Here is a 21973-nt window from a genome sequence, read left to right as displayed (position 1 = left end):
ACAAGATTGCCTTTATGTCTAGGTCAAGAAAACTTCATGGTTCTTTGCAAAAGTGAATATAGTGATCATCCCCGAAAGTATTTTCTGCATTAATAAAAGTGATGGTAGTTTTGTCAACGACTCGCGTTTTAGGTAGGGGAGGGGGGAGGGGTAGTTATAAACCTCAACAAATATCACCAGGGGAGCGGGAGGTTAAAAAAAATTTCTAAAAAACCTCACGTGATTAATGGACGACCCCTCTACTTAATTGTTACTGGTACCGGTAGGAGGATGACTACAGCAGGCTATGCGCAGGCGCAGTTTACTAATTTAGAACCGGTAGGAGGAGCCAACTGGCTCCATGGCGCAGTAATAGGTGCAAATAATGGAATATGAATAGTAGGGATCTGTGATCTTTCGCCTTCTGACGCGCCAGTACCAGTACCTATACTCTACATTTTATTTGAATAGCGGTTTGTAGTAATTCTGCAAATGTAGCTGAAGAATTGGACAGATGGAGGGATGCCATTACTATATACTATGCGATCAAAAATGAGTTGCTGTCGAGTCACCTTTGGAATTTTTGTTTACATGGGAAATCGTACTTAACTAGAACTTCCAAAGGCGACTCGACAGCAACTCATTTCTGATCGCCCATTACTATAAGATAAGTTGTATTTATCAATATACAGAGAGCAAAATAAAAACAGTAGAACAAGGAAAAAAGATGGATAGGTTCTCGCTCTGGAACCGCACACCAACGAGTCTCAGAACCATCAATCGCCGTAATAATTTCTTGTTAATTTCATTCTGACTGGTCACAAACTCAGAGACTTCTTTCTGTGAGAATACAAAAATAAATACAATTTACATACGTTTTTTGACACCTTTCTGATCCGGTTCTGAATTTAATTGGTCTAGTAATAGTTCGAAATTGTTTTCTTAAAAGACAATAAAGCTGTCGATCAGAAATTACAATAACAATACAATTTGTGTCGTGGTGATCCTTGGAGTTGGGGCCTAGGTGGTTTACAACTCACGGAGATGATTCATTACATTGGTATAGTTGACAAGTGATGGCTGGAAATGCATTCCATGGATATGGTTGACTCCAAATACAGCTTTCGGAAAGAAACGGCTTTGAAACGGATTGGTTGATCTGCAGATTTCGGTCGTGATTCCTTTTGGTCAGTGCACAATTTTGAGAGTTGATCAGAGACGAGTACTAGCATGAATTCGTCTTTTAAATGTTTGTTCTTGATTTATCGGTTTAGTGTTTCACATTGATTAATTTTAACATTAGCAGTAGTAATAAGATGAAAACAAATTTCAACTTCCTATACTGAAATTTCACTTTATGCAGGGTTTTGATGTAAGTTTTTAATGCACGTAATTGCACTACGGAGCGCTCCAAATGTTCGCGGAATGTGCTGATTTGCACTATGGTTACAATATAAACAAAGTCTTTATTTACTACGATACGTTGATGATGTGTTTGCACTTCGATAGAGAAATACGTAATTGTTTCTTCGCGTAATTTTAGAAAAGGCACGTGCTAACACGTGCAACTTTTACACGCTCATATTCACCAGGGGTAGTGAAAATCTAAACGTACTATACTCGTAGTTATAATAATCCAAATGGTAACTCATAAATTTTTCCACTTGTGCAAAATGCCAACTTCCCAAAAAACTATTGGAAACTATGGACACTAACTATCGCTTGGAACTGACGATTTTTCTTCCCTTTGAAGCTTGGATAACTCCCAAACGCTGGGTTTAACAACTGTATTAGAGCTCTACAGACCGCTTGGAAAACACAGTACTGACTAAAACCGTTGAGTGAAGGACCTAGATCCTTCACTCAACGCTAAAACGCTATAATCTCTACGATCCTTGACTGACAAGACATGAATCTTCCTGTACCACGACTCAAACGCGAATCTCCCTGGTTGACTCACCAGACGCGAATCTTTTTGTACCACGACTCACACACGAATCTCTCTGGTCGACTCACTAGACGCTAATTTAAAACACCTATTTCATAATGGACAACAATGGCGGAGGTACCTATTTAGTTAATTCCCATTGATTCGCTAACATTACAACTACCTTCCAAAAAAGCCGACACAGCGGAATTTTTGTATATTTCTCATCAAGGAAGCTTTGACTTGCAACGTAAGATATGAAACATTGTAGTACCTGTTTTTGTCACGTAAAACGACACCTTTTCCCGTCAATGGCTCGCTGAACTCCAATCGACAATGATGATAATGAATATTTGTTTGGTTGAATATGAATGAAACCTTGACTGCATTTAACCTTTAGCATTTATTCTTCTGCATATTTTAATGGAATAAAACGCAAAAAATTTACGTGAATAGCCCTCTCGTTAAAAATCAGATCGTACGGCTTGCAATCCTATCGGCACGGAATGGTGTTTTGTGATGAATCCGGATTCTCCTTGGGTATGCATGATGGCCGTATGAAGGCCAGCCGAAGACGTGGGAAGACGTCGCAATGTTGAATTTTTTGTTGCGAGGCATGTGCATCATACTGTGGGGAGTATGGTATGTTTGCTATTCATCCAGGGCAATATGAACGCCCAGTCAAAGAATAACCTCTTTGGCCCAGTCGCCCAGCCCAGCGATATGTGGATGACGTTTCTTTTAAATTTTCATCAATTGCTAGTTTTTAGTAGTTAAACGTTTCTGTGAAGTTTCGTAAAAAAATGCGCACTCCTTCTTGATGTTGCGATTTCAATGTCACTGAGTATATCTTGGTTATTTAAAATATTGTGATTATTGTGGTTGCATAAAATTACGAAAGGAATGGATTTCCATTATCTTCCCCTCCCTCCTCGACCCCCTAGAAACCAGATCACTTACTTATATTTGTCTAGGAAGCATAAGACACTAGTGTACGAAAATAGAACGAAATCACTAATATAAGCATTTAAGCAAAACAGGGATGATTTTTGGCACGTCTTTTTTGAAAGTGTGGTTTTTAGGAATGAAGAACAATAAGTTGTGACAGTTGGAGCGTTAGAAAATTCCTGGGGGAGGCGTACCATAGAATCCAAACTTGAAATGCTGATATTACAAAAACGGAAGTGTCAGAAGAGGGTCTATCACAGAAAAAGTCCACACAAGGGCATAGAGGTTGGAACTTCAAATACCGATCTCTCGATCTTATGTTTACGAAAATTCAGAATTAGGGTTCATGGGGATCAGTTACCAATGCTACCAACAAACCCCTCCCCCTCCATCACCCTACGTAACGATCAATAAAAATATGAGACATATAACTCAATTGACATTGCAGTGATGCTTTAGATGAAAAATCAATACTTACCTCAAAATCTATGAGTGGGCTCTAATTAAATTGCTCAAACTTTCAAATTTGATGTTCAATGGTTTAGACAGTTTATAGTCGATCAAATGCATGTGCGACTTACGTACCAACAGATACAATACAAATCGAAATCCTAATGACATTCAAAAATATGTATGCCAGGGGTGTAATAAGGCTAGGGATGGTATGTTGGTATTTGTAAAGGAGAGATGAATCTCACCTTTCGCAAGGGCTAAATGGGCCAGCATCTATTAACATTATGTTTGTTGAACAAAATCGTTTTATTAATTGAAATATTTTTTTCATTTCAATTTAATTGTTCGGTATTTGTTACGTTACAAGAGAACAGGCTTTATTTCTAATATAGTAAACAACAGTAAATATTTTTCAAAAGCACCATTTTTGTTTCAATGGTATCAATTGACACAAACTTGTTATTTGGATGCTTTAACCATTTAGTTCACCATGACTACACCGCACGAATTAATACCTTTTGAAAGGAATTATAATTGTGAATTGTAGTCTGGTGAATTGTGAATTACTTGAGGTCGATTAAACACATAGCTGATCATTTACACACGACACAAATCGAGCAATAACGTGGTAAAAAAGAAAGGCACTCGGGGCCTACAAACAAAGTACCACGCACATGCGATCGATTGAAACCGACTAAACTTAAAAGAAAATTCTAACTACCTTAAAGAGTCAATCCTAACATCCGGTCATAACTTCCATTTTCTTTAACATGCGCACAAAAACACAAACACCAACCGATGTTTCTTCAGAATCTTCATTTACTTGATTCTTGCTTTGACCAAACTCGCTTTGTAGTAATTTCAAATGTAATAGTGGCTTTCTGGTGGCGGATAGATTTACTTTATCGGATAAATGGAGAAACTTAAAGAAAAGCCCCACTTATGCGATTACTACACGATAGACAATTGAGCTTAACTTGAACTAGATCATTTACTTTTACAACGACGAATTAAAATCTCTTAGAACACTATCTAGACTTTCTTGTACAAGAACATTACAACCACCAAAACTTACTGTCTTTCACAAAAACTAACCAAAAAGCTCTTTTTTTCGACTTCCTCTTGTAGTTAAAATGTTCTTCCCTTCTATTCCTACTGATCCCACTTCTTTATCATATTGTCGACTTTCACTAATCAAATTCAGTTTAGTCACCAGCAAAAGTGAGATAAACCTAAAAATAAACATTTAACAGCGGCCTTTCATAGAAGAAGGAGAAGCTGAAGAAGACGAAGATCAAATGTGCCAGGGTAGAACAATTGTCAGTGTATCAATTTTTTAGTAAGCGGACGCAATTCGAACAGCGCAGCCTGAGGAGCCAAGAGTAAAGGGAATTATTGCCATAAGAAATAGATTGTAAATTTGAAAGCAAAAATTCATCTTTTAAAATAAACAAAAGTTAGCGCTGCCTCACGAAATTATGAATGGGGGAAAATTAATTAGAATAAAATTCTGCATAACTTTGTCCATTTAAGCGATTTTGTATCTCTTACGATTTACAAGATCGCCCACAGTGAACATGAAAAAAGACTCACCCCCTATGTGCACACCAATTAAAAAAATTGCTTCATAAATAACGGAAGTAATTGACCGTTCCGGATTTACTTACTCTGTATAAAGTTGGTGTTTTATGTAAAGAGCGTTTATCATCTTTTTATATTTTATGTCAAATTTGAAATTGCTACATGTAAACTTCACATAAATTTAGCTTTAGCGATCTTCAGAACTGTTCAAAACTTAAACACTAACCACTCTGTCCAACATTTAAACAAAAGATTGTCCATTTTAATCTAGTAGATACAAGAAATTCCATATGGCTATAAGTGCTTTTTGCATGTAAAATTCAGGATTCCCCTAATCTAACAGTTTTTGTTTTGTTTTTGGCTTTGGCAGTAGCAATAAGCCAGCCTAGTTTATAAGTAAGATTTCTTTTAAATTTCAAATTTCAATTTTGTTCAAAACCACATTAGTGAATTCAGACGGATGGTTAAAAATCAATTCTTTCTTAAATATGTGCTATAAGAATTATAGGTAGTGACTAGTGTAGCTACCTCACAAACTTAATTATTGAAGTAAAGTAAATGCCAATTTTTAAAAACGGACCGAGATGGGGACGACTATCACCATAGTAGTAATATGCTATTTTTGTTATAACTGTTACCTGCTCGCTCTATAATGCAAAAATTTCCTACGCACTTAGATCAGAGGCATAATATATTAATTACTTCCTGATATGGGGTGTAGCGGAAGAGACGTTCTAGTTTCTATTCATACGGTAGCCATTAATACTCATTGATAAACTACCAATTAATACCGACAATAATTATATCGATACGCAGGGTAGAGTTAAAGGTGCCCAAACGTGCTTGAAATCAAAATAAATTTGATACAGCATATACTTGATTTTTCAATGTGCGTAATCGCTTTGGAAGCTCAAGACACTAAACGTTTTTCCCGTTTTCCGACACCTTTTGGAGATCTCTTCACCATTCGATCAAATAAGCAACCTTCCAACTTCGCCCATGTGAACACAAGCTCCAACGGTAAACCATATGCAAATTCGTAACATACCATTGAATAAGTAAATTCAATGGTAACACGTTCTCATATTCATCTCCTCCACTCACTTTTCTTGATATTCATTGTCAAATGTTAATAAGCTTTTTCTTCCGAAGAAACGCGAGTCTTCGTCTTGCCGTAAAAATGGTGGTAAGCAGAAAATGATGTCGGTAAGGGTTAAGTAGTACTGGTGACGGGCTTAATATCATTATATAGGGGCACAATATTCTCATGTTGTGACTTGGAGTACTAACGGAGAGACAATATAAAACGTAGATAGTAGTTCGCAAAGCACCAAGTTGTAGTAGATGTGGAGCGGCTTTACTTTCTATAGATTGTTATTTTTGTATGTTTTGTTGAAATTTTAACCACAGATACTTCTAGTAATAGTAAAGACAAGCATATCGCCTATAGGAAAAATCAGACGTGCGCATGCGCAGACTGCGCAATGGCACCTTTCTTTGAAATTTTAACTATAGATGCATTTAGTTTGAAATTTTAACCACAGATACTTCTGGTAAAAGCAAACATATCGCTTATTGCAAAAATAAGATGCGCGAATGCGTAGATTACACAATGCTCACTTTTTTATTTACTGAGATATTCCTTTGAAATTTTAACCATAGACGCTTTTAGAAAAAAAGACATACGAAAATTCTTTAATCCAATTAGGTATCACAAGGACAAGTAGGGCGAATGTACCTACTTAAATTAAACAAAACGGTGTGCGAGTACAGAATATTCCAGTTGTTGCAATTGACTTTTGCTTGAACTGTAAAAAGACTCGTGATGAATATGGTAACATTAGTAATTTGTGCTGGATTAACCATTCAAATCTGGATCTAACAATGTTCCTCTCCAATATTCTCTCTAAATTTTAAACTGAAGAAACACTACCGACAATCTCTACACGATGTTAGTTCCAATTTATACACTTATCCATACGTATTTTGTTTTTTTGTGTGTGCCGAACATCGTTGTAACGGGCGATAAAAAATGAGTTGCTGCGAGTCGCCTTTGGAAGTTCAATTTAAGTATGAGTTCCCATGTAGTAAATAAAAATTCCAAAGGTGACTCGACAGCAACTCATTTTTGATCGCATTGTATTCGTCTTGAAAAATGCTACCAATACAGTATGTACTTTCTTACTGGTGATATAAGTAGAAAATGATTTCTCCGAAACGAAACGTTATTGTATTAAAAACCTCTCAAGGCAGTCTTGTACAGCTCAAAAAGTGGCAATGAGAAAGTGTTTTTTTTTAAATTTTTGAATGAATACGAAATTGGCAAATTTTGGTTGTTCTGGCATATCTTCTGAAGTAATCGGAATTTTCTAGTTTTCTTTACAGTAAGATAACAAATGTTTAATTGCGCAATTTTCCCTAATTTAACCATCCTCGTATCTTCTATGGTTTCCGAGATTCTTTATCCTGAACACACTGTATCACTTTCTGGTTTTTTAAATATGTTGTATTATGCAGTCGATTTTGGAAATGTAATTTTTTGTTGACAATATTTCATTCTAAGGGCCATTAATGAATCGGCCCGCTATTTGATAGGGTTATTCAGGTGTTGGGAATATCACATTACGACCAGGAAAAATTTGGTTTAAGGCATTCCTAAAGAGATAGCACACATTGTATAGGTACCTACATTAAGTCATTAACAAAACTCTAGAGCTTGAAAAAATTTGGAATAGGGGTTTCAAGAGACATGGGTCGAGTTATTGGATGAGACTGGTTTTGTTTTAAAAGATCCATCCAGAATAATCGGGTACATTACGATTTGACATCGGCGCTTTAACCCTGCCGTTTTGACCCCGCCGGCTTTGTCTCAAGTCACGGTTTGCCCCCAGTGGGTTTGACACCGACAATATACAGATGGGCAGCATCGCCCACGCCAGAAATTGTTCTTCTTCATTGTTAGCCAATTGATATAAAATTACTATGCAGACAGACAGATTTAACGCCTGTGGAGGAGCAGGTTCGACGCGGAGCTTCTTCCGCTGAATTGCCTTTACCATCGCATATTTATTAGGAAGCTTCCATTGACTGCATCGTTAGCTAATTACCCGTACAAATTAAAGAGTAGTTCACAAAGTATGTATACCATTCAAATTGGATTTGAAACCCCATTACAGATAAAGTGGTGTTTCAATGCTAATTACCATTGAATAACGAAATTTTTCACTCAAAGTAATTACTTACCGCTATAAAGCAATAATCGACACGGGGGCAAAACGGCTGTGGTCAAACCGACTAGGGTAAAGCGTACCTGGGGTCAAACCGGCGGGGGCAAAAAAACCCGGGTCGAAACGACGGAGTCAAAAAGTCCGTGTTCGGAATAATCTATGTAGGTAGATAAAACGTCGTTAAATCCCAAGGGTGGAGAATTAGAATTTGCACCCCCATTGAATTTATATAAATTTGAACCACTTCCATTTACCTATCTATATTAAATTTACCTCTCTTGGGAGGTCTACGAATAGACGGATGACCCCCGGACTCCCGTCATACTTGGCGAACGTATTTTACCCTTTTTCCTAATGAGTAGAGGCAAAATTAACTGTTATTGTGTTTCAGGATTGACACTTCGCATTTAAGCTTCCAACTTAGACGTTTCTGCATCAGAGAAAACAATCATGAAAATAGTTTGTTCAAGGATTCAATGTTCTCACAAAAACGAATTCACCACACTCAGTAAGTAAGTCACTTGAAGTGTATTTGGAATCAAAATTAGCAACAAGAAAATGAAACGAATTTTATGGTGGGTTTATACAATGATTATCTACTATCATTAGATTATTAACAAATATCCAATAGAATCCAAGGTATGGTGTAACATACGTTTGTCTATGGTGATTAGTTTTCCCTTTCAACGTTTCTTGTACTATGGCAACAAAAACCGAAAAATATCATTTATGTCTTACTAACCTATCAGTATCATAGCACACTTTATATCTGTGATACGCGGTCATAAAGTACCACTTTATGCCCTAGGGCATTAAGTATCACCATAGTAACTCAAACAAACAAATATTTGCAGGTCATTGAAAATTAGAAACGTCAATTATTAATTGTCAATACCTACTAAATCACAAGATTGGCCTTATTTCGTATAGTTTCTGGAACTTCTTGCTCATTCAATATGAATTGAATTATTTAAAATTACGTTTGACGTTTGGATGGTTTCAATCACATTAACAAATTCGAACCACGCATACTCGACCAAACATAATGAATTATTTTGTAAACAAATTTTGACGAAGAAAACTATTTGTAAAACATAAAATTGTGTGTGTACCACGGGCATAAACTGATGTTTATACTCTCGGGCGACTAAAAAGCTCTCGGGCCATAGGGCTTCGAGCTTTTTAACTCGTCTCCCTCGAGAATATAAACATCACTATTATGCCCTTAATACATAAATAACTATTTCGAGAATGCGTTGGCGTCCATTTATTTTCAAAATAATTTTAAGAAATCCTTGGTGAATTTTTCTCAACTTTCTGACCGTGCTAAAAAAATTGTTATGACCCATTGAATATTATGTTTTTGAATCGTATTGGATATTGCAACCATATCATCAACGGCAGTAGATAGCTCCGGACGTGAGGTGGCCTAAACCATAGACCAAATACAATTTGTTGTATTTGGTCTATGCCTAAACTCACGGATGATCATCGTGGTTGTTGTCTAAACTACAGTCCTGTTAAAAAAACATGACTGTTAATCAGAAACAGGACTATTCATCAGAAACAGACCTGTTTTTATTTAACCGATCTGATTCTGTAAAACTGACCTGTTTCTGATGAATAGACCTGTTTCTGATCATCAAGCCTGTTTCTGATGAACAGACCTGTTTGTTTAAACAGGTCTGTAGCTTACACAACAACCACGATGACCTTCAGTGAGTATAGACCACGCTCGAACCTCACGTCTGGAGTGCCACGTGACTGTCTCGCATAGGTGGCCGGCCCCCTGTCTACTAGTGTCGAAAACTTTGAATGTTCTATTTACACAATAAATAAAATCATTATTATTATTATTATGGATGATGTTATAGTACAGGTGGGGCCTTTTTGGTGATCCGTTCACGAACAAAAAAGAAAGAAAAAAGAATAAATTTAAATCATTCTCATGTAGCATCACGTCAGTATTATTGATTTTGGAAGAATTTTTGGAATACAAGTCAATGGTGTCATAGGTACAGGACCCAAACGAGAAGCAGTCAAACGTCAAAAATTTTCAAAAATTTTGAATAATTTGAAAACCTTTGATGTTGGGTATGGCATCAAACGACGTAGATTTTCATGTAGATTTCGAAAATGCGATAAAATATAGGGTGTTCTTTTAAAATAATGTTATCCCCATCCAGTAAAACCGCAAGTAAAACGCTCATGATAATATTTTCTTTCGATAGATCATGAAAAACTATGTTGGTATGCAAGTTTTCAGATTGAAACTGTTAATGAGAGCCTGAATACATTTAGCTAACGGTTTGCGTGAAACAGCCTGTATACTGCTTTAACTGGGAACATAACCTTTTTTCTAAATAAATTTAACACGAGGTTTCAATATGTAAGTCGTAGATTTATCCAACCCCATCAAGTTAGCCCCCGCAATTAAAAAAAATTGTTGATGTGCTAAATTGTGCTGATTTAATTTTGCTGATCTGGAAAATCAGTTTTCCTTGAATTGAAACTCGGTGGCCAGTTTGACTCTCAGTCCTGACGTTTTTTTGCAAATATGAATTGAGGAATAAGGACAATCAATTGTGCTCACTGCATAATGGATTGTGCCGTTCAAATATTCAAAAGTAGTTTTACGGTACACAGTACTACTACAACTTCAGCGAATTGTGCTTGATGCATATAAGCCTATTTTCAAAAGAGTCAATTTTGCCCCCGAGATTTCAGCAAGCAAGAGTACTGTAAGACTATTGGCGGAAATTTGAACGGCACAGTTCAATATGCAACTGGTTAAAGCAGTAATGGAATGTGGACCTAAAAAAACCGGGGAGGGGGGGGGCGCGGTTGAGCGAGTCAATTTGATCCCCGCGTTTCAATTCGAAGAAAACTAATCACCACAAATTAAAATTGGATCAGAATAATTTAGACAACACTAGCACTATTAAAAATTGTCATTACGCATGTTTTTTTATTTGCGGGGACTGGTACCATTTAAATTCAGCATTTTGAAAATCAAGAAAAGAGATGCAACCGGGAAAAAAATTGTAAAAAGTTGTAAAATTTTGAAAGCATTTTCGCTCGTGCTACTTCATCCACCTTTGAAATTCGAACGCACAAAATGTGCACCCTACGTCCCTGCACCAAAGCAACTTGAAGGGGTTCAGCTTGAGAGAACGCCTATATCAATTTATGGGTTAGATTTCGTACTCCTTAAATTATCGGCAAGGTTTTAATTTGAACTTTTCAAAATTTATATTTTAAACCACAAGAAGAGACAAAAGAATCCTTTGTTTGAAAAATCCTCGCATTAAATCAAATTACATTAAAAGGAAAGTGAAGTTTAACGAAAAGTTACTTATTAAAAACGTAAATGGTAAAACAAAGATTTTGGTAGTGATAGTTAACGAGCAACGTACTCGAGTAATTCACAAAGAAAAGCATCCGCTCATTTTAATAGGTTTACCTATCGTGAGTTGGTTTAAATGGTGAACTGTTTTTAGTGTTAAATCATTAAACCTACCTATGAAAAGCTGGAGCTTTCCATTTAAAAGAAATGGAAATGATAGATAATACAGAAGATATTTAGTAAATGAATGCGTATTTCCCAATAAAACCAGTTTTGAAAATTATAATACTGGTCTCTATAGAGAGTATAGCAGCGATACAAGTTATTTTTGTTCGAGTCCCTTCACATCTACGGCTGACGTCACGCAAGAGAGAGGACCATTTACATTATGCAATGAGGGACAAGGATATAGTATGCGTCCCGGTCACATTGTGAAGCAGCACTACAGTCGACCATTCATTTAGTGGAACAAAGGAATCTTTACTAAGGACATCAAAGCGCAAACTCCAGTACTTTGATTTGTTCCTACATAAGGGGTAGAAGGCATTTTTATATCCTGGATGTAATTTTCAACTATGACATTTGATTTACGTAATTCATTTTGTACTAGTTTCCACTGATTATCTTAATTAATTAACTAATTAATAATTGAAAAATGCCGTGCTTCAGTTAGTGCTAAAAGATCCATCGAACCTACGAATTTTTTATTAATAAGATTTCGCTCTCCGAATTTAATTATAAGGTTACTTCGTTTCGTACATTTCTTTCACATGCTGAACACAATACACTACCCACTCCATTATTTTAAAATTTGCATAAGTAAAACTCGAGAAGTCTGAATACAGGGTGTAATAATGTAAAAGGGGAGGGAAAATACGTTCTATTTCTACGGTTACGTACTTTAATCGGTCCAAATTACTCAATGATTCAAAAATATCGCGTTGCTCTGATGATACACGAGTGTGTCTGATACGTGCTGTATCCTTGAACAAAGTCTTCATTGGTTTTAATTGCAAAATATGCAAGAAAATGAGAGCTTTTTAATGTAGGTACACTTAAAAACGTAATTCTGCTTCTCCTAAAACTTATTTATCAAAATTTGATCTTAAATAAATTTTAATGTTTTAATTCTTCTATACAAAGGAGATTTTAATACGGCTTTCAGTCCACTGCTTTCCGAAAATAGCGAATAGGCACACTTTCTCTCTATTCATGATGATTTTCATCCAATCTTAAGTTGGTGAAGTTTCTGTTCGTGTTGGTTGCGTCGTCACGCTATTAAATAAAATTCAAACCGATGACGTTTTTCCTAAAATAGCGGTACCTATACCAGATTAGGTACGTTATTAGGACCGGATAGAAACCAAAAAGTGCCATTCGAAAAACGTTATGTAAAAGTTAGCCTAAATACGATTTTTTATGTCGACAGCTTAAAAGTATCCGAATGAGACATTTATGGCGAGTTTCCTTGATACCGTTACCCCCCATACTATTGAATTTGCAAAAAGGTCTTTATTGCAGACGTTTGTTTGTTACGCTTTGGCATTTATTGAGTAGTGTGAGTATTGCGAGCAACCACTTATGCTTCATCAAAAACTTCAAAAGATCTGAACGTACGTCCGTCCGGCCGTCAAATTTGGTACAAGGATGATCTTATTGATCGATATTAAATTTGACATTTGAAGATCAAGTTAGCGCTGCCACTTTTGAATTTTCAAAATTCCTCATTGGAATTGTTTGTTAGCTACATTTTGGAGTTTGTTAGAGGAGCCAGTAGAGTTATAATTCGCGTGAAAATACACAGGGTGTTCCTAAATGCCTACGGCGTAAATACCGAAGGTGCTAATTCTTTGGTTTATTTTAGGACTAAAAGTTCATATAAATATAGGTCCGCAAACGCTTCGTTACCGAACTACGGGGTGTTAAAATTGTTTTTTTAAGCTTTTGCCTTTACATCTCCTGCAGTTTTTGAGATATTTCGCTCAACTTTTAAATATAAGTTACGCTGAGATGCTTACATATCATGTCAATGATAGTGAGGTCATTTTCCATTTTTTAGCCCTGAAACCAGAATTTGGTTTTTTGATTTATTTAGAAACTTTTTAGTTTCATAATTTTTTCGTATCTGCGACCGTTATGGAAAAAAACAAAAATCAATTTGCAGTTTGATACTATAGTATCATAGTGATAGTAATTTTCTTAAAAAATGGTCCAGTAGGCATAGTAGTCATACAATTCTCTTTACAAAAAGAAAGTCAAATTTTGATGGTCTGGCTATGAATTAATTTTAAACATTTCACGTTTTGATATAAAAGTTAAAATTCTCAAAATGGTCTCCACGGATTTCAAGGACATTAACGAAAGTGTTACTTGTAATAATTGGTGTACATTGGCTGGAAGCCAGGGCCCGGGCTATGTGTTTAGCGCCCTGGGCTATATTTTGACAAAAATTATCCACAAATCCGGATTTAAATTGCAGATAATGGAAAAAAACATAATTTAGCACATCTTTCCGTCCCCTTGAAAGTTGCGCCCTGAGCTGTAGCCCAGTTAGCCCATTTATGACTCGGGGCCTGCTGGAAGCACTTAAACTGCTGTGGCCGTCGAAGTTACAAAAAGTAAATCAAAAACACCAATTAATAAACCACAGCAATATATCGAAAGATTGAACGCGTTTGAACAGTAAATCTGTCATTATCAGTGAACAAATTATTTGTCGATGATACCAGCACCAGAATTGCAGTTGAAACGCTTCCGGTCTATTAATATAGGTATTATTTATTTATTGTCCCTCTCTTGTTCTGGACCCTCAACAGGTTTTGCCCAATTACAGAGTGATCTGCATAATGCTTTTTAGAGGTACCCCGGCAGAAGGTCTTAAAGTTGTTCCATACTACTCCGGTATTTACCTTACGAATTAGGAAAACTGCAGGAAAACCTAATTCGGAGTAGCCGACAGAATGCTCGAAACTGATCTAAGGAAATTCCCATCTCTGCCACAGATGAAAAATTCACCTCAACCCAGGTTCGAACACCCGACCTCCGGATTTATAGTCCAATGCTCTAACACTGAACCATAAAGCCGGTCAAGCTGCAGCTGGAAAGACAAAAGACAAGACAAAATCCCTCAACTTCTGACCTACGTCACAGACAGGAGTTATATGAAATTGTTTCACAATTAAGTATCATTGGAAATAATGTAGCGAAAACACGAATTCAATATCTAGCGGAATGAAATATTATGATTTCTATTATTCCCGTCCTTATGTCTTTGTGTTCACCGACGGATTTTAAGTTTTGAAAAATAACTCAGAATGCACTTTTATAGAAACACCCGTGGTAGTGCTAGTAGTGGCAAGACCAGCTGCATTATGTGACTTTCGTATAAAAATATTTGTTCTTAAGCCAAGAATTGGTACGGTACAGAAGGGTAAGTCGTATGTGTACATTTTATTTAGGTAAGTATTTATTAAGGATCCTCAGATCCTTTATAGTTTTGTATTGTCGTCCGTCCGTCCGTCCGTCCGTGTGCGCTCTAACTCTTTTTAAAAGTGGCCGATTGTGTTGAAATTTGGTATACGGGTACGTTGGACATTAAGAACGGACGCTATTGATTTTCAGGAAGCTGGTTCAACAGGAACAAAAGTTATACGACTTCGAGTGAATCGGGAACAGGAAAAACTGCGAACTCAATATAATAAAAATCAACATATTTCATTCCCTAGGTCATGTATCGAGTTCGGACTTTCGCTAGATTATTCCCTATGACTCTTAGAAGTGTAACAATTCAATATAACTCTTCTCTGTGGTCTCGGTCAAAAGTTTTAGAGCAAAATGTACCCAAAATTATTCTTTACACATGAATTTAGAGTTGTAAAAGCTTTCAAACTCATTATCTTGATGCTGAAAGAGTTGATAACGTGCACGTTTGATAACCGCATGTGTGTGATTCAAAAATGTTAAATTATTTTTCTGAGGCCACATGGATTTTGATTAAAATATGTCAAAATCGTTATTTATGCACCAAGATCGTTGGGAAAAAGACTATGCGCATTATCTCAATGCCCAAGACATGAATTTGATGCATTTTTGGCGACCACGTGGATTTTGATCAAAACATGTCAAAATCGTTATTTATGCACCAAGATCGTTGGGAAAAGACTAGGCGCATTATCTCAATGCCCAAGACATGAATTTGATGCATTTTTGGCGACCACGTGGATTTTGATCAAAACATGTCAAAATCGTTATTTATGCACCAAGAGCGTTGGGAAAAAGACTAAGCGCATTATCTCAATGCCCAAGACATGAATTTGATGCATTTTTGGCGACCACGTGGATTTTGATCAAAACATGTCAAAATCGTTATTTATGCACCAAGATCGTTGGGAAAAAGACTAGGCGCATTATCTCAATGCCCAAGACATGAATTTGATGCATTTTTGGCGACCACGTGGATTTTGATCAAAACATGTCAAAATCGTTATTTATGCACCAAGATCGCTGAGAAAAAAACCAAGAGCATTATCTCAAAGCCCAAGACATGAATTTGATGCATTTTTGTTAACTATAAAATGTATTTTGTAAGATTAAAATAAATTGTCGTTAAAAGTGATTGTAATACTGAGGATCCTTCGATATTTCGTTGTATCGGTTTATTGTTTAGGTACCTATTTTAACAGACAGAATAGAAATTTTTCAAACATTGTACAATTGAGGAAGAAGTGCCGTTTACTTGTCGATGTATATTTTATGGTTGCTAAGAAGTGCACATGACGTAACACTTTTGAAGTAACGAAAGGTGTCAGAAACTCAAGTCTTACTTATTTAGAAAGAATGGTGGATTTGGTGTTTTCTATCGCCAAACTTTTTTGGCATACTATACTTACCTATTACAGCCTTTATCTACATACCTACAATAGTATGTATAATTAAGCTTTTATCACGATGAAAAGATTAATTTTACGAAATTTCGTAAATAGCGAATTATGTTGACGTACTGTACGATTTAAAACAGTCTTTAATGGCTAAGATAATAAAAGATAGATGATTAATTAGATTAGATGTGTCTATTTACTTGAAAATAAATGCGCCTTTTAATCGGTCATCGTGAATATGAAATGGTCAAATGGCTAAAGCTGAGAAGAAACAAGCGGCAATCATAGACCGGATGATCGTAATGCATGTGGAATGTGCAGCTTGTCGGTCGCTGTTCCCATGCCTCAACTTTCTAGTTTCTGTAGCTGCACTGTTTCCTTTAGCTTCACACCATAATGACACAGCAATGCCAACTTTAACGGTAAAGGAACACCACTACGTTCACCACAATAGACACCTATTCGTGTTTCAAACATCTTACGAAAAATATATAGGTAAAGCGCGATAGTAAAATAATAATTTTCTTTGGTATGGTACCATATTTTTTTGTACTTATAGGGTACATTCTCTTCGATTTTTTCCAATTCATTTTTTCGTTAGTAAATTTTAATGCACCCTGCAGGTATTAAGACGTAGTTACATGGCGCAAGTAGTCAAATAAACCACAATTTCCTTCGATGTTTATAAAATAGGTAGATGCAGATAGGATATTATTATTTTGTGTATTAAATTAAATTAAAAATTATGTATGAAAAAACACAAAACTCAAAAAACTACTATTTTTCTTCATCTTTGCACCACACCATCCTACTGAATTTTCTCCAGCTCGACCGTTTGTAATTTCTTCACAATTTACGAAGAGATGCACTACGTAGCATCATTGTATTTTCAATGGTAGCATTTCACAGTTGACCTTTTAATTGCCCAAGCCGCGTTTTGTGAACGATCCTTGGTTTAAATTTCCCAATTTTTAATTGTTCCCTATCTATAGTTTTTATACAGTAAAATTGAGCTACAACATATAAAATTATAAAATCCTACTCTACATTTTAGAGATAAATATAGAGGGTGAAAAGTGTCCGTATGTGTATCGATCACAAGTTCACAATTCAACTATTCCTAATAAAGGGAGTAATCAGAATAGTATCATATTATGGTAATTTTTCTTTATTGTGGAAAATGTAGTTAGGGCAATGCTGTCCAGATAGAGGCGTCAATGTTTATTGGTATTCTGGGAGATATATGTTACATACCTACAGTATATTTATACTGTATGTGCAAGACACATTTAAAGGCACAACTGCCGCAAACCATTTCTGCTGCTCGGAGACTTTAATGCTCCCTCCATAAGTTGAGGCAATAATGACCCATGCACGTTTATTGGAAGAATATATCGATAAAATCCCAGTGATGCTCTTGAATACGGGAATACATATACGCATTTCAATGGAAAGTGAAATAACTGCAGTAGATCTTGTTTTTTCCTCGCCAGCTATTACAACGAAACTTACCGGGAACGCGCATGACGATTTTCAAAATAGTGCCCACTGCCCAATAAGCACTGAGATCTCACTAAAAAGGATAAAAGAAGCGTGTGCTTTAAAATAGATAATAGGAAGTGCCATATTGCCGAGTGTTCCAGAAAACCGAGTAATACGAAGATAGAGAATAAAGTGAAATCATTTTACTGAAAGCATCATAAATTCCGCAGAATGAATGTATACCCCAAACTACAGGAGTTGTTAAAACGTTAAATGTCCCATGGTGGATACCTGCTGTAAAAACGCAAAGAGAAGAAGCAGCTGCTGAGACGGTTTAAGCGCAACTGCAGCGATGAAAATATGATCGCATTCAAAAAGGCACGTGCAGCAGCCAGAAATTTAATAATGGAGAGTAGAGGAAATATATCGCAAAATTATGTTAGATCAATAAATGCAACTAGCCCAACATCAAATGCTTGGAAAAAAATCAAAAAATTTTCTCAAGAATGCTAAGTAGGAATAGGAATTCCTCACCTGGTCCAGACAGGGTACCTACATTATGCGATGCTATAAAATCTACCTGGAAAAAAAGGGGTATAGATAACTATTAAACATCTATAATGAGATTTATTTAAAAGACTTATGATGACATGAATGTCAACGGCTTGTGGTTTCAACAACTTGCCACACAGCTCAAGCTGCTCAAGAAACAATCGATTAATTGAAAACCAAATTTGATGGCCGTTTGATTTCCCGTAGAGGTAATGTCAATAGACCACCAAGATCTTGCGTTATTTGTTCCAACCGTGAATTAACAAATGATTGATGTAGTCGTTCGAAAGATACATATAGGGCGCGTCAAAATACTCGGGTGAGCAATGGCATTAACGCTAATTTTGAATAACTTAGGCAATATCAGTTTTAATTTCAATAAATTAATTTAATTATTCATGTGACCAATCTTTATTTATATATTACTGAAAACCATATCAGTTGTAAAACCGTCTTTAGAATCCAAAAATGTAAAAACATACAAGGTGTGCTATTTAAACTTCGAAATTTAGGCTCGCACTGTTTAGACTGTTGGACTTCAGAGACAATCAATTCATAATAATATATCGACCAACAAAATTTTATATTCAGATCGCAAATTCTTCCAAAGCTCAAAAAATCATTTAAAGGTTAAAAGATTTTCGACAAATAATGAAGTAATATCGGCACTGATCATAATCAGTAAGTAACATGGTTGTATCTGAATGCAACAAACAGAACAACGTCAAGATCATATGGTATCGATCTCTCTTGCAATTGTTTTTAATCAGAAGATTAGTGCGGAGGGATGGTTGGTTAGGGCCGCATTCACAGCGTGCGGGGCCCCCAAGTACGAGGTAGGGATGATGCCCCTATCTCTACACGGAAGTTTACAAAAGGTTTAATCAATGTTACTTCAATGGTAACATATATAGGCTGATTCAAATTCGAGAGCCACCATGGGGATCTCGAGAACTGTAAGAGATAGGTAGGTAGTTTAAATTCGGTAAAGTTGTGTGTTTTGATACGTAACAAAATGCTGTTTTGAAACTGAACAAATCCAAATTTCACCACTTCTTTGGGGGTGGCTCCCAAACGAAACACGTTGGATCCTCGGTTTATTTGGAAAAAAAGCTTGTCCTGATACCCTCTATCACCCAATTTTTTTTTAATTGCGGTAATGTAACACCCTGTGTAGTTCGTAGTATATAATAATCAATGCCTATACTAATCATTACTATCTCTGCGACAGGATTGATTTTTTTTCAACTGGTACTATAGTTATATGCACTTTTTTAAAGCTAGGAACAGTTCTGTGCAAATACATGTTTTTGCTTCGTTCAAAAAACATACACGCAATTAATTTCTTGTTCTGCCCTATTTGAGAGGAGAGAAATGCATGCACATTTGAGAAAATATGCGTCTCGATTTAAACATATACCTACTTCTTACTAATATTGTATTAATATTGCAACAAAATGCTTAGATTGAAACGAGAGATTTGTGGAGTCCTTAATAATAAATTGGTGTGCATTTCTGCTGAAGCATCCCTGTTCTAAGTTTATACACTCAAAATAGTTTCTAAAAAAATAAACATGTGTCTATACAGATACTTATATTATGTACTTTGGATTAGAAGCTCAAGGCGGCATTTCTGCACAAGGGCTTTGAATATAAAATTATATTCAAAGACGAGGAGCAGAACACAGCTGGCTTCGGCACTGTGCATAGAACAACATCAGTTATATTTAGGTAAATCTATTTTCCTAATTACATAATATTCACAGAGATTTGTAAAACCTTGTAGAGAAAAAGTCGAGGAAAAAGTACTTGCTACATCAAAGACCATACCTACCCGACGTTTGCGTACAGGTTTGTAAATTACGGGCAAATTTAAAACAATACTTTTGCGTATCAAAAACTAAAATAGAGCCCCGGTCGATATAATTACGTTTTACAGGATATTTAAAAAGTAGCACCAGAAATTGTATGAGAACTGCAATACATTTCTTACCTATGCAGAAAGAATTTGTCAACAAGGTAGGTATATTTTCGAAAGTACATTTTTGCTAATGCATGATGTGTTGCCTACACTCTATTCTCCATGCTCATGCAGACTTCCCTTGTCCTTTTCATATGCCAGGGGTGGATTTGGTAGCTTAGAGCGGCCAAATGCCCTTCCTAACAAGAGGATTTTTTTATTCGTCAATAATGATACAATGGCATTGTAAAATAAGTTTATTGTACATCGTCGGGTTACTGCTGCAGCTCATGCCTGAGTTGACATACCTATTTCAAACAAAATGTTGAAATATTAAATCCTGATTTGAAACAGATGTAATCCAGTTTGTTTAAAACATACCTGTTTTAAACAATGTCAATGTTTTTTGTTATGGCTTTATGTGTAATTTATGTTTTCATTTTCAAATGGTGCAGTCAGTTGACTAATAATTATGGTCTTTCCGCTTTTTCTTGAAGTTCTTTTAGTAAGAGACGCTTTTGGTATTGGTAATAAATAAGTCATCCAGAGAACAAGGATAATTTCTCTGGAGCACTGTCAGAATTTTGTATTCCTGACATAACGGGAATTGCAAAAAAAGCGACTACTATAGTTTGGTATTGGCTTTGAATATAAAATGTTATATTCAAAGGTATTGGATATAAGTATATTCTTTTTAGAAAATTCGATGGGAATCCTTGGATTGTACGAGTCTGAATAAACTAAAATTATTTTCGTTATTTCCCAACATTATAGCACGCGCGACGGACATCGCCATCATATTTCTTCCTTTGCGCTGGTCAGTTATATCGATTTGACTTATCATAAAACAGAAGAGACAGTCAGTTTTATTTTATTACGCCACTGCCTAAAGATGACGCGTTTCCTCCCACTCTTATAACTTCCTTTATATCCATTTCCGTCTCGTGCCCTTTTAATGCAAGTTTCTCTCCTCTTATTTTTTACTCGTAGGTTGGTAGTCAAGTAGGCCTTTATAGTTGAGAAAACACTATTTTAGTTCTAGGTCTACCTTCTCCGCCCACAGAACGTCTAAAGTGTCACGTAACAAAAGTTATTTCGAATGAAGTCATTGCGTTATACAAATTTTCAGAATGATGGGCCTACTTTGATAAAATCCAGAATTGATCAGTATTGCATACATAACTATTTTATTTTTGCGATCATTAGCCCATCTCAAGGTATAATTGTAGTTTCAATTGCAGATTTGTTTCTTTAAAGTCAAGCTGACAGAACGAATTTGAAAATGAAGGTATAAAAGGATATTGAGCAATACTGGATATTATCAAAGTAGGCCGATCATTCTGAAAATTTACATACCGCCATAATTTTTCAATCTGAACAACTTTTCTTAGTAACACCACAGATAAAAATGGGTATTTTATCGTGGCATCCTGTGTCATTTCCCATAGAATATATGGTTGCACGCACAACTCTCGTGCAGAACTGTAAAGGCCTAAGGCCTTAAGAAAATCGAAAGTAAACTAAAAATAAGCAGGGCGGAATCCCAAAATTAGAAATTTCAATTTGAAAATTTTTTCTCAATCATAGGTAAGTATACCTATTGTAAACTCAATCATGGGGATACTGTCTATAACCTATTTT

Source organism: Photinus pyralis, unplaced genomic scaffold, assembly GCF_008802855.1.
Source record: "Photinus pyralis isolate 1611_PpyrPB1 unplaced genomic scaffold, Ppyr1.3 Ppyr1.4_LG1, whole genome shotgun sequence".
NCBI classification, from domain to species: Eukaryota; Metazoa; Arthropoda; class Insecta; order Coleoptera; family Lampyridae; genus Photinus; species Photinus pyralis.
This window is presented reverse-complemented; position numbering follows the sequence as displayed.